The sequence below is a fragment of the Temnothorax longispinosus genome, chromosome 1, assembly GCF_030848805.1.
Source record: "Temnothorax longispinosus isolate EJ_2023e chromosome 1, Tlon_JGU_v1, whole genome shotgun sequence".
Classification (NCBI taxonomy): Eukaryota; Metazoa; Arthropoda; class Insecta; order Hymenoptera; family Formicidae; genus Temnothorax; species Temnothorax longispinosus.
The window spans coordinates 12,115,090-12,127,189 of record NC_092358.1 but is presented as its reverse complement, the minus strand read 5'-3'; the positions used below and the strand labels follow the sequence as shown (position 1 = coordinate 12,127,189).

The following is a 12,100-nucleotide window of genomic DNA, read 5'->3' as shown; positions in this document are numbered from 1 at the left end:
GTCGATAATCAATAACTTTTATCATCATCTCTCAAATAAAAGTAATAGCAAATGTAGGTTCCAAAAAATTACTATCGTAAATATGTAATCCTCATCATTACACCAAGGAGTTCGAAAATCAAACGAGTTCCTATGATTTATGAAATTTCTCTTAATCTTCTTAATTTACATATTTAATATTATATATTTTTTTTCTTTTTCTGACAAAAGGAAAGGAAAATTTCTCAAGATTTTTCCAGAAGAATAACAACTATTGAAAGGTACCAGCTGGGTACATCGCTATATCGCTGCCTCGCGTGCGGAAGTGTTATGGCGAAGTGATGCGGAGAACGAAGTGGTAGATTTGTCTAAAGATTCGGAAAAGTAAGGCTAAGAGTAAGGGTGATGCTCGGTCAGCCAGGGGCGATACGCCGTGAGTATCGACCGCGTCGCCAGAGACGCTTTTGTACGTTAAGCGCGAACGGAGAGAGAAAGGGAAGTCAGGAAGAGAAATGCATGGCACCAAACGAGAGGGAGAGGGAGACGAAAAGAGAAAAGAGATAAAGTGAAGAGGTAAAGAGCAAAATAAACGAGGGTAAAACCCGTTTTGCGCAGAGCAATTTGCGCCTCTCAAAATGATATCTTTATATATAAAACAAAGTCGGGTTAGTTACACCATTTATAACTCAAGAACGGCTGGGCCGAATTTTTACCACAAATATATGAAATAGGGGTAGAATTTTCCGGAATAGCAGAATAACTAATAAAATATCGAAAAAAATCACGTAAAAAAAAATTAATCTAGAAAAATATCCAAATACATAGAAAAAATACATAGAGGGAGGGAGAGAGAGAGAGAGAGGGAGAGAGGGAGGGGGAAAGAGAGAGAGAAAGAGAGGGGGATAAAGAGAGAGAGGGAGAGAGAGGAGAGGAAGAGAGGGAGGGGGAGAGAGAGAAAGAGAGGGGAGAGAGAGAAAGAGGGAGAGAGGGAGAGGGGGAAAGAGAGAAAGAGTGAGGGGGGAGGGAGAAAGAGGGGGAAAGGGGGAGAGGGGAAAGGGGAAAGAGAGAGGAAGAGAGAAAGAGAGAGGGAGAGAGAGGGACTATTTGCGTGTCTTATCACTACATTCATTACTGTTAGGCGGTACGAAGTTCGCCGGGGCAGCTAGTCCCTTAATAAAAGAAAGATAAGACTTGATAATTGTAAGATCAAAAATAGAAAAAACTAAAAGTTAATATACGCGAATCGAAAAAAAGTGCAATAAATATAAACATTTTGCTTTATATTAATCAAAAATTTCAGGTAAAGATCACTCTAAATTCTAGTTTGAAAATATCTCTAATTTTATGTTTTCCGGCAATCCTATTCTACTGAAGAAGAGCAGTCTTAAATTTCTTACAATATCTCAGATTAAAAATAAAGTGCATGAAAATAATGGCGTGTGTGTGTGAAAAAAGAAGCGAAAAAATAAATGTAATACCTCATAAAACATGTAATATAATTTGGAAAAGATCCAGAGGGAATCTTTTTGCTTTTCAAAAGCTAGAAGAGATTCCGAGAATTAGACGAAACACAGAACAAGTGACAATCGTGAAAATCTAACAAAGTCATTAGTGAAGAGTTGACATCAGTTATTCCCCCTCAAAGTGCGGATGTGACAAGAAAACGTGACTTAATTCTTGTGATTTATGGATCGCTTAAAACTGATTTAAATAAAGAGCAAGGTTTATGCAGCCTCACTTTCTCTTTTTCCTCTCTTCCTTTTCCTTCACTGTCTACTCCATCTGTTGAATGACAGTCGTAGAGAATAACAGTCGTAGAAAAGTCGATAAAAATTTGTGACATTGTTCTTTTAGGGCCACTTCGACCAAGCTCCGATTAACTTAATCGTTGATTAGTCCATTGAAAATGACCAATCGCATTTACTCATGAAGCAGATTGACAAATGACTAATCAACGATTAAGTTAATCGGAGCTTGGTCGAAGTGGCCCTTAGTCTTCCTAATGCTGCAAAAAAGTTGAAACAGACACTAAACAGTTGCTGAGTTATAACAATTTTAAGGATATATTGGAGGTATTTCAAATATATATTCAGAAATCGCTAAAATTTTGAGATGTTTCTTTTAAATTAAATTAAAAATACTCTGTAAGTGATTTACTAAACGATTTAAGAGTAATTTAAGTTTAAAGTTGATGAAATTAACATTATCTCTTATGGAGAATCGACATTTTTGCGGTAAATATAAATAAAAACAGTGATATTTCTAAAACTTTTTTTATATGTATATAAAACATACATCATTGATATTGTATTTTAAGTTTCAAAAACTTGGTAAAATTTTTTTATTTTTGATTGTTTAAACAATACTAATTATTTAAATGACAAAAAGCCATACTCAAACTGTTAACGGTAATCCTTTCTAATATATATAAATTGAGTTGTTTGACATACATGCAGTCTTCATTTTACTAATTTTTTATTGAAAGCTAATTTTTAGCAGGGATTGTATAGCCAGAACATCCTTAAACAATTCTGCAATTGACCAATGCGATTGGTTAATTCTTTTTCCGTCCGAGATCTCCGAGCGATTTCTTATAGTATCGTGGTCACAAAGCTTAACCCGCCATGATTTTAATCCAGAAAAGAGTAAAAAAAACAATAAAGCTGGCCGCGTCAATGGCAGTTCTTTGCAAAGTTAGCATTCCATTTTAGCATTTTTATACAATCGGAACTTATACAACTGATTTATATACAATTAATTATAAAGTTTTGGTTCTTTCCGAAAGAATTCTAGAGAATCGTTGACACCTTTAAAAAAAACATTTAAGATATGAGGCGCTAACTTTATGTTTTTATTATAGGAGAATCAATCTTCATTTATTTATTTCAATTATAATTAATCCTAATATCTTTTTAAGTTTTAGATAGCGCTGGATAGCCTCAGTTCTATCAAAAAAAATTCAAATCGATAGAAATAAAGAAGTTATCACGAAGTTTCGTTTAGGTTTAGATAGGCATTTAGATCCTAATAACCTTCGAATCTGTATTTTATTTATCTAACCGTCAGAATTCTTTTTCATCATAAATTCCAGAACTTAGGAAAGATACACAATTCTATCTATTATTTCAAAATTCTGAACATGTTATTTTTGCTTTACAGATATGACAATGGTCAACCTTTCGTGTCACATTGCTTGCTTTATTGTGCAACAAATGGACAAGGGTTAGTCGTCCCATTCAAAGTGACCTCGCTAGAACAATCCGTATATTAAGCGGAGAGGAACCACGAGATCGACTCGTATGGAGAAGAGAGATAGCGTTATTACAGATATGTGACGTCCATGCCAGGTATCGAGAGAGCTTTAACAAACAGCGAATGTGTCGTTCTCAAATTACATGAATCGCATCGTGATCGATCTTAATCATTCCCTTGTCGATAAGTACTTTTGTAGAAAACTGATCGTAAAATATCAGCTTTCATTATCACTCGACCCTATTCTACTTTTAATAATATAATCGAAGTAAAGTACATTCTCTTGTGTGTGAATATATGCATACATATATATGTATATATGTATACATATAATTACTTTAAACTTATAGTTCTTGCTATATACTTTTAGAAGAATAAGACAAATACAAGCAAACGATCGACACTGGAATTTTGGACTCAATCTATTTCTCCAATTTCCAATCGATCCAATTTTTTATTCAGTTTACGAATATTTCGCGCCTCCTAAAGTTCTAAAATCCTGAGTTCTATTTTTCTTAAAAATTATCCTGCATACACTGAAAAAAAATCTGGTTGAATTAATTGGACGTCTGGTGGAAAATGAACAAACCAGATTCTTCCAATTAATGTAACCAGAAATTCCAATTAATACAACCAAAATTCCTATTAATTCAATCAGATTCCAGTAGATTCAACCAGTATTTTCTGGTGGAAAATGAACGAATCAGATTTTTTTTCAATGTATAGTGCTACAAATAATCATTCAAGAAAAAAAGATGTCAGATACAAAGCGCGAGAGATTGTCATCGTTGTGTAAGAGTTAGGAACTCGACAACTCCACGATTTCCGACGAAATTTTCATCAATGTCTCCCCTTAATTTATTTTAACGCGCAATGTGGCAGAGCTCGACTCTAATCTTTCGACGAAAACTTTCAGAATGACGCGTGGAAGAATGTTAGATATCCGCGTGCTAGAGTGCCAGCTCGATCCTCTCTCTAGCCAGCCAACGACCAGACCAGACGGGACTCGCGCCGCGACACGCCGTGCCGCGCCGGTTCGTCCCACCACGGCTCGCACCGACCATCCTCGCTCGCCCCGGTTCCCCCTTCGGATCTCCGCCGCACTCCCACGTTTTCCTCAACGATGCGGCGCGGCGTGGACGTCGTTAAACTGCCACGGGGCCACCGACCCCTCCTCTCCAGTACCCTCGGCCATGGGTCACGGCCACTGTCCTCTAGTCTACTCGCGGGAAATCCGTCGCACAACAAGAGAAGATGAGTCCCGCGCTCTATGGGTCAATACGCACGCACGGGTCACGTTTATCGCGAGAGATACGCGATGTCTGTCACCGCGCAAAGTGTTATCGTGTTGCGATTATCACAAAGCCCGCGAAAAGGACGGAAAACTTGCCGATATGGATAACGGTGATATGAATAATCAATTTTTCCTCTCATCAAATCAATTTCTCTCATAAAACAAAATTATGTTTTAATTAATGTTATACCGCCTATATATTAACATTACACGTTCTATTAAAAAAAAATACACAGTGTATTTATATTACGTGTCCTTATCTTAAATGTGACTTGTTAGAAAATCATAATATTTAATTTCTAACATTCTGTGAATAAAATAACTAAAAAAAATATTACTTTTCTCTGGTAAAGTTATTGGTCAATCCCTATTATTTTCTAGGATTAAAACGTCGGTATTTATATCACGTATTACTTTTAGAAGAAAACTGAAGCTAATAAATTTTCAGTCGTGACGGGTCTCTCTTCGAAGCCAAGAAACATGTTTATCAGATGAAACAAAGTCGTCCACGAAAAAAGTCTTTAACATTATTATAATTTTCAAGATTAATATTTAATTTTACTGTTGTCTCCCTGATACTAATCACATTAAGTTCGATTATGCTAAAAATAGTCAACAATTAATAGAAAGAAAGACAGTGATAGAAGAATTTAAGACTTGAAATTGCGCTACTAAAGACTGTATAAAAATAACAGCAAGTTTCATGTCCTAGAAATAAATGTCTACGATAAGAATGATAAGTTCGCGTAATTCGATCGCTGCAGTAAAATGTGAAAAGGGGGAATGCACCGGACGCGGCAGAATTTGACCGTAGATAAGGAACACCGAATGCTCTCTACGTACACCGGTCAGTAAAGGGCCCCATGCTGTGGTTTGAATTCACGCTGATAATGAGCACGCGACTCGTCTCTCTCGCTGCCGAACTTCGAGACTCCAACTCGGCACAACCAACTATCGATTACCGATACCGTTACGCATAAAGTTCAGTGACACGCGTCTATTCCGCGATAAATGAACCTTTTCGCACGAAGCACACACAGAAGCGCCCTCGGATGTGCCATAAATTTTCACGAAAATTTGGAGTTTGAGAAACTGAAGTATAATTTCGAACACGAGAAACGACGCGTAAAAATAATTCGTTTCTCTTTCGAAGCAAAAACAAAACGTTCGACAGACACATGTCTGCAGCAAAAATCGAATTCATAAAAAATTGTTTTCTCGTTCACTTATTGTTAGATGAAACTTTTAGAAGTCACGTAAAAATAAATGAAGAATAAGATTAGGTATGTGTTTGCATAAATCTGTGATATTAGATTCCCTTTATTTGTGCAATCGCTTATAAAGCTATTAGCATTTCCATTTGCAATTGTTGAAACTTTTGCTGTTATTTCCGTGTTGTTTCAAAATAATAAGATTAAAATCCGAAGCGTTTGAAAAGATCACAGGTGCAGACGTGGGATTACACCTGTGATGAACTTCGTCAACTCAATAGTGGAGTTAACCCGTTGTGGTCACATGGGGTCCAGTGGACCCCAGGCTTTTTTTTTTTATTTTTTTCTTAAAAGTATATTATTTTGAGAGTAAAACGCACAAAGTTTTTTTACTCTATCTCAAAAAATTTTGATGAATATTTTTGTGAAAAAAATCAAATTTCTCGAAAAAAAAATTTTTTTCTCGCGTTTTTTCAACATAAAAAAATTTTTTAAATTATTGGATTATCAAGAGGAAATCATAAATTAATTCCAGTTCAAGGTTTGAGTCGATACATCAAAAAAGAACGCAAATGGAAACTGTTGTGGGGTCCATTGGACCCCGTGTGACCACTACGTTATTTTTAGGAGGTGTGACCACAACGGGTTAATAAACTTATTGTTAGCGTGCCGCCTTACATTCCGAAATATACATATATCCACGTCAAGTCTCGATGACTCAGATTCCTTTCGGTCTACTATCCCAGATAAAACGAGGAAATGATTATGAAACAACGTTATCGCAGAGTAATACTGATCTTGTGTAATGCTTATCAGTCGTGCATTTCTCTTTTTCACGCGACGTAACAGCTGACTACGTAACTGTCAGTAACAACCATCCTGACGTCGTAACCAATCTCCGTCAGTAACAAGAACTACGTCAGAAAGAAAGTTCGTCTCGGAATACAAGTGTCATCCATGTCTCGCTGTAACTTTTACCTCATTTCGAACTCATGTACGCGCCTATTTCCTCTTTGTTCTCCGATAGAGATAAGAATTTAACTACTCAATCTAGGATGCAGGTGAAGGATACTCGATGTTAATCGCACTTAATACATTGTAACACAATTTAATATATGGTTTGTATTAGCTGTAAGAAATAAAAGTACTTAAATAGAAGTGCATTAACAATGGAGATATTATTAATCTCGATTATTCGAGAAAAACAAACGTGAGAGAAAAAAGATTAAGCTCATCTCCCATTCGTTCTTTGCAATTATTTAAATCGTTTTTCTTACATGCTTTCTCGTATCTTGTGAAATTCAAGAAAAAAAAATATAAATACTTGAGTGTCCCATTTCTGATAATTCACCCAGTATGATTCATTGATTAGACGTTATCGATAATAATTTTGACATTTAGCCTTTAATATGCACGGTTGAAGAGTCACGGCAGATACCAGATTGTAAATGACCAGGGCAAGCGAAATCGGACTATGTCTCGAGAGTAACACGAAAGATTAATGCCCGATCTACAATAGCTGTAGTAAGCTGTAGTAAGCTTCAAGCCGTAAGAAATTGACCAATTACAGGCGAATGTGAGGAGAATAATCAACTGTGATTGGTCAATTTCTTACATCTTGAGGCTTACTACAGCTTACTACAGCTATTGTAGATCGGGCATTAAGCGTCGTCTACAATACACGGAGTAAGCGTGGAGTAAGGAGTAAGAGTAGGCGTAAGAGGGCTATTTTCGGTTTAAGAGAGGTGGCGTAAGGGCGTAAGCGAAATAAATTAATTTTATTTCTTACTCTTACTCTTCCACTTACACTTACGCTCGGCCAATCAGGACGCAACAAGCTATAATGCTTACACATACTTACTCCACGCTTACTCCGTGTATTGTAGACGATGCTTAAGTGGATCACGCAAATCGATATCTATGCCAGTCGATGATTGCCACTCGTATCGACTCTCGCGACCAGCGCAATATATTTAATTATGCTTGAATTTGATTGTGTCTCATTTCTCTTTACATACTCCACATATTTCGAAATACGTGATCATGATCAGCTTTTAATCCCGAAAACATCTGAAAACTATTAAAAACGATCCCTTGTGAAATATCTCGCAGCATTTTTCATTCTCTGAAATACATATAAATGTATAAAAATCACTTTATTAGCTAAATTTCGTCTACGAAGATGTAAACGAACATATATTTATTCGATAATTGAACGCAGTTATGCAATGCGGAACCAATTCTGAAACCTTACTTATCCACTAAATCATTATAAATAAGATTCTGCGCCAATGTTATCTCAAATATACCAAACCATAATCTTCCTCAAATACATTTCCATAAGTTATATGCGTTTTTAGAAAATCGACTATAGGCCTTCATCTTCATGATATCACTTTGCAACACAGAATTAAAAATCACAAAAACGACAATAGCGCTTGGTTCCTTACTGCATAACTACATCCAATTGAAAGTTTCAAAGAGAGATATTAGAAAAATGATATTTTAAGGAATCTATTTTTACGGATATTTACTGACATTCTATCACTCTTTATTCAAGGATTTAATCTGTAAATAAACGCAGCCAAGAGCGCAGCGTTCAGGTAGAAAAATGTTTTCTTCTCCAAGAATTTTATGCAAAGAATGTTACTTTATAAATAACTCGGTTTATTTTATTTTCAGTTTTTTTTTAGAATAGAGATGAATGTTTAATTCTTTTACATAATCAATATTCTGTTTTCAAATAATGCTCGTGAAACATTCACGAGTTGTAGATTAATTTATGAATAATTATACGTGAAGTAAGAGGAGTAGCATACTTTTACTATAGAGATAGCAACGAAAGAAGTAGATTCGAAACAATTACGAAAAACAAGAGAAAAAAAAATAAAAGAAAAATACAAATAAATTATGAACACGTGCTTAGCTTTCTAATGACCTTCGTCGTTACAAGGTAATACTATTAGGTAACACTATCACTAGCTATTCAGCTAATAAAATACAAGGTTAATGGAGTACGAGGACATTGGTAATAAAGTAACTCTCAGAAACAGTTCTGACCAATGTTTGTAATGACAAATTTAGACAGAATCTACGTTTCTATATATCTAAAATATATAGCCAAATTCCTATATATATTCTTAATTCTCTTGTTCAAATATTGAGATCTTGGTATTTTCAACACATTGAGCTGTTAATTTATTGTTCTATATTTGCTTTTCAACTATTTTCGCAATTCCGTACTTTAATTCTAAACTACTCCACTTATCTATATATATAAAGGAAGATGTCCTGACTGACTGACTCACTCACTCACTCATCAACGCCTAGCCCAAACACTACTTAAACCGAATTTTTACCAAAAGTATATAAAATGGGGGTAGAATTTTCCGGGGAGTGCCACTATGTGTATAGTTTTTTGTTACCGATTTCCTGGAAACCGTTTTTTCTAATTTTTCTAATTTTTCGGGAAATAATTGACTGAATCTCAAAGAATTATAGATCAAACAGGGGTAGAATTTTCCAGGGAGTGCTATAAAGTGTATAATTTTTTGTTACCGATCTTTTTGGAAGCCGGTACCGAAATTTTTTCAATTTTTCGGGAATTTATTGACCGAATTTTAAAGAATTGTATGTGAAGTAGGGATAGAATTCTACGGGGAGCGCTATTATGTGTATAGTTTTTGTTACCGATCTTTTTGGAAATCAGTTGGGAAACAATTATCTTTTTGGAAATCGGTATCAAAAATTTTTCAAATTTTTGGGGAAATATTTGATTGAATGTTAAAGAAGTGTATAATTTTTCATTACCGATTCCTTTATATATATAGATCTTTTTGGAAACTGGCTTAAAAAAATACATTTACAAGGGGGAGGAGGGGTGAGAGAGAGAGAGAGAGAGAGAGACTATTTGCGTGTCTTAATACACATGTTCTCCGGGGCGAAGCCCGGCGGGGCATGCTAGTTATTAAATATCGTGTGATACTATATATATATATATATATAAACTTGATTAGCTGATGTTAGCTATTACATAGCAACAATCAATAATAATAGACATTAATACCATCAATGTAATAATAACATATAATTGTTATCAACATTTTCAATAACAATATCAATAAGTTAATATACTATCAATAATTAGTTACAAACGCATTACCTAATCATAATTTGCAATTCGTGTCTTTTTATTTTTTCTTACTTACTATATTCGTAGATTTTTCTACATTTTTAACTTTTACTTCCGGAATCTAATCAACTTCAATATACGATAAATTATACACGTAATGTAAACGTAAACAAAAGCTCTTCTAGGCTACATTTTCTCATACTTTTTCTGATATATCAATAATGTACTCAAGTTCCCTTCTCATTCTCCAGTCAATAAAAAATTTTAGAATTTCTCTGCAACCTCCGGAATGGAAACGGAAGTAAACGCTTCTACAAGCGAGCTACGAGTCACATGAAATAAAATTTTGCATTTAAGTTAAAAAAATGTATTTAATTCGTATTTAATAGATCAATAAACGGTCAGTTAGGTCCGTTAGGAATTAAACATTTTCCTTTGTTAATTATTACTGGCGAAGAAAAATATTACCTCTGGTTTATTCATTATAGATTCAGGTTGGGCTACATATATATATATATATATATATATATATATATATATATATATATATATTTTTTTTTTTTTTTTTTTTTTTTCAAACGTCACATACGCTCTATTCCAAGTGCAAATATGAGAATACCATCGAGAAGACTAGATCTCGTACCTGAATCCGCATCGAATCGATCGCAAAGCAGCACTTTTGTCAATCGAGCAATCAAGAGATCGCGGGAACATAAACACGCAGCGTAAAGGAGGGTCCACATTATCGAGCAAAACCGCGAGCCGAACTTCGCCGCGAACCGATCATGCGTCCACATTATCAAGCCGAACCACGAGCCGAACTTCGTTGCGAGCCGATCATGCGTCCACATTGTCGAGCCGACGGGCTCGCGCGAGGCTCGCGAACCTCGAATCGAACATCAGTGCGAACCATCGCGTACTCACCCCACGAATCTGCAAGGATTTTGATGATACGCGGTTTGGCTCGCAGTGTCCCACCAAAAGTCGGTATTTCGACGAAACATCAAAAGATGCTTTTTATGATCAGATTATACGCTTTGTCGGGTGGTAGACTAGTAGTTAAGCTTCGAGCTAGATAAATAATGACAAAAAACAAAAAATGAACGATGAAAGAAAACGTGAGTAATTGCCCAGTCGCTGTATTTGATTCTATCCACGTATGTGCAGTCTACACGACTACTGATAGACAAAATGGAATGGTCTGATAAAAAATGTTTAAAATTAATTAGTGATTATGAGCAGAAAAGATTATTATATACGGGACGCTAAAAATCCCGAACATTATAACAATTAAAAAAATGCATATTTATATTTACAATCGTATTTTTAACGTTGCAATATATATTATAAATTTATTGCGTATTTATCATAGATTTAGAGTATGTTTATGCAATATTAAATATAGTTGGTACTACTCTAAATATAGTTTTATGGTTTGAAAAGGAATTAAGCTTTGAATACAAGAAAATAATAAAAGCACGCATATGTATACACATATTTAGTCGTCTTTTCCTGTTCTCATACTTTTTTTATAAGAAGAAATAAGTAAAGAACTCGAATGTGATAGTGACATGTGCAAAAAAAAGATGACGACATTATTGGCATCTCTGCAAAGAGAAAAAGCAAAAATAAAAAAAGTATGGAAACAGGAAAAGGTGAGTGAATATATGTATATGTGCTTTTATTATTTTCCTGTATTCAAAACTTAATTCCTTTTCAAACCATAAAACAAAATTTAGAATTAATATTGCATAAACATACTCTAAACCTGTGATAAATACGCAATAAATTTATAATATATATATTGCAATGTTAAAAAATACGATTGTAAATATAAATATGCATTTTGCATACATGTATTAAGAATTTATATAAATTTTATTATAAATTTCAATACGAGATTTGACTTCAAAAAATTTTAACTCATGTTCGCGGTTCGCGATGGAGTTCGATTTGAGGTTCGTCTGCAAGTTCTGCTCGAGATTCGGTTCGGGACTCGGTTCGCGGTTTGGCTCGATAATGTGGACCCTCCTTTACGCACTAGGCCTCTCAGGACGAGGTAAGCGTATGTGTCGAATCGTCGGTGGAAAAAATAATGAAAGAATCGGGAACAAAGAAGATGCAGGCGAGAGGAACGGATCTACGCGGACGCGCACAGAGTACGCCGAGTACGTCGCGTTCGTTGACCAATGAACATAACCTATAACATTCCCGTCGGCTAGGACGGCTAGA

General features: G+C 35.1%; 1 protein-coding gene across 7 annotated transcripts in view; it reads right to left on the bottom strand.

Annotated features, from left to right (window-relative positions):
• Pum (pumilio) overlaps positions 1-12,100 on the bottom strand; it is a 122,762-nt gene that overhangs the window by 100,366 nt on the left and 10,296 nt on the right. The window lies entirely within an intron of this gene.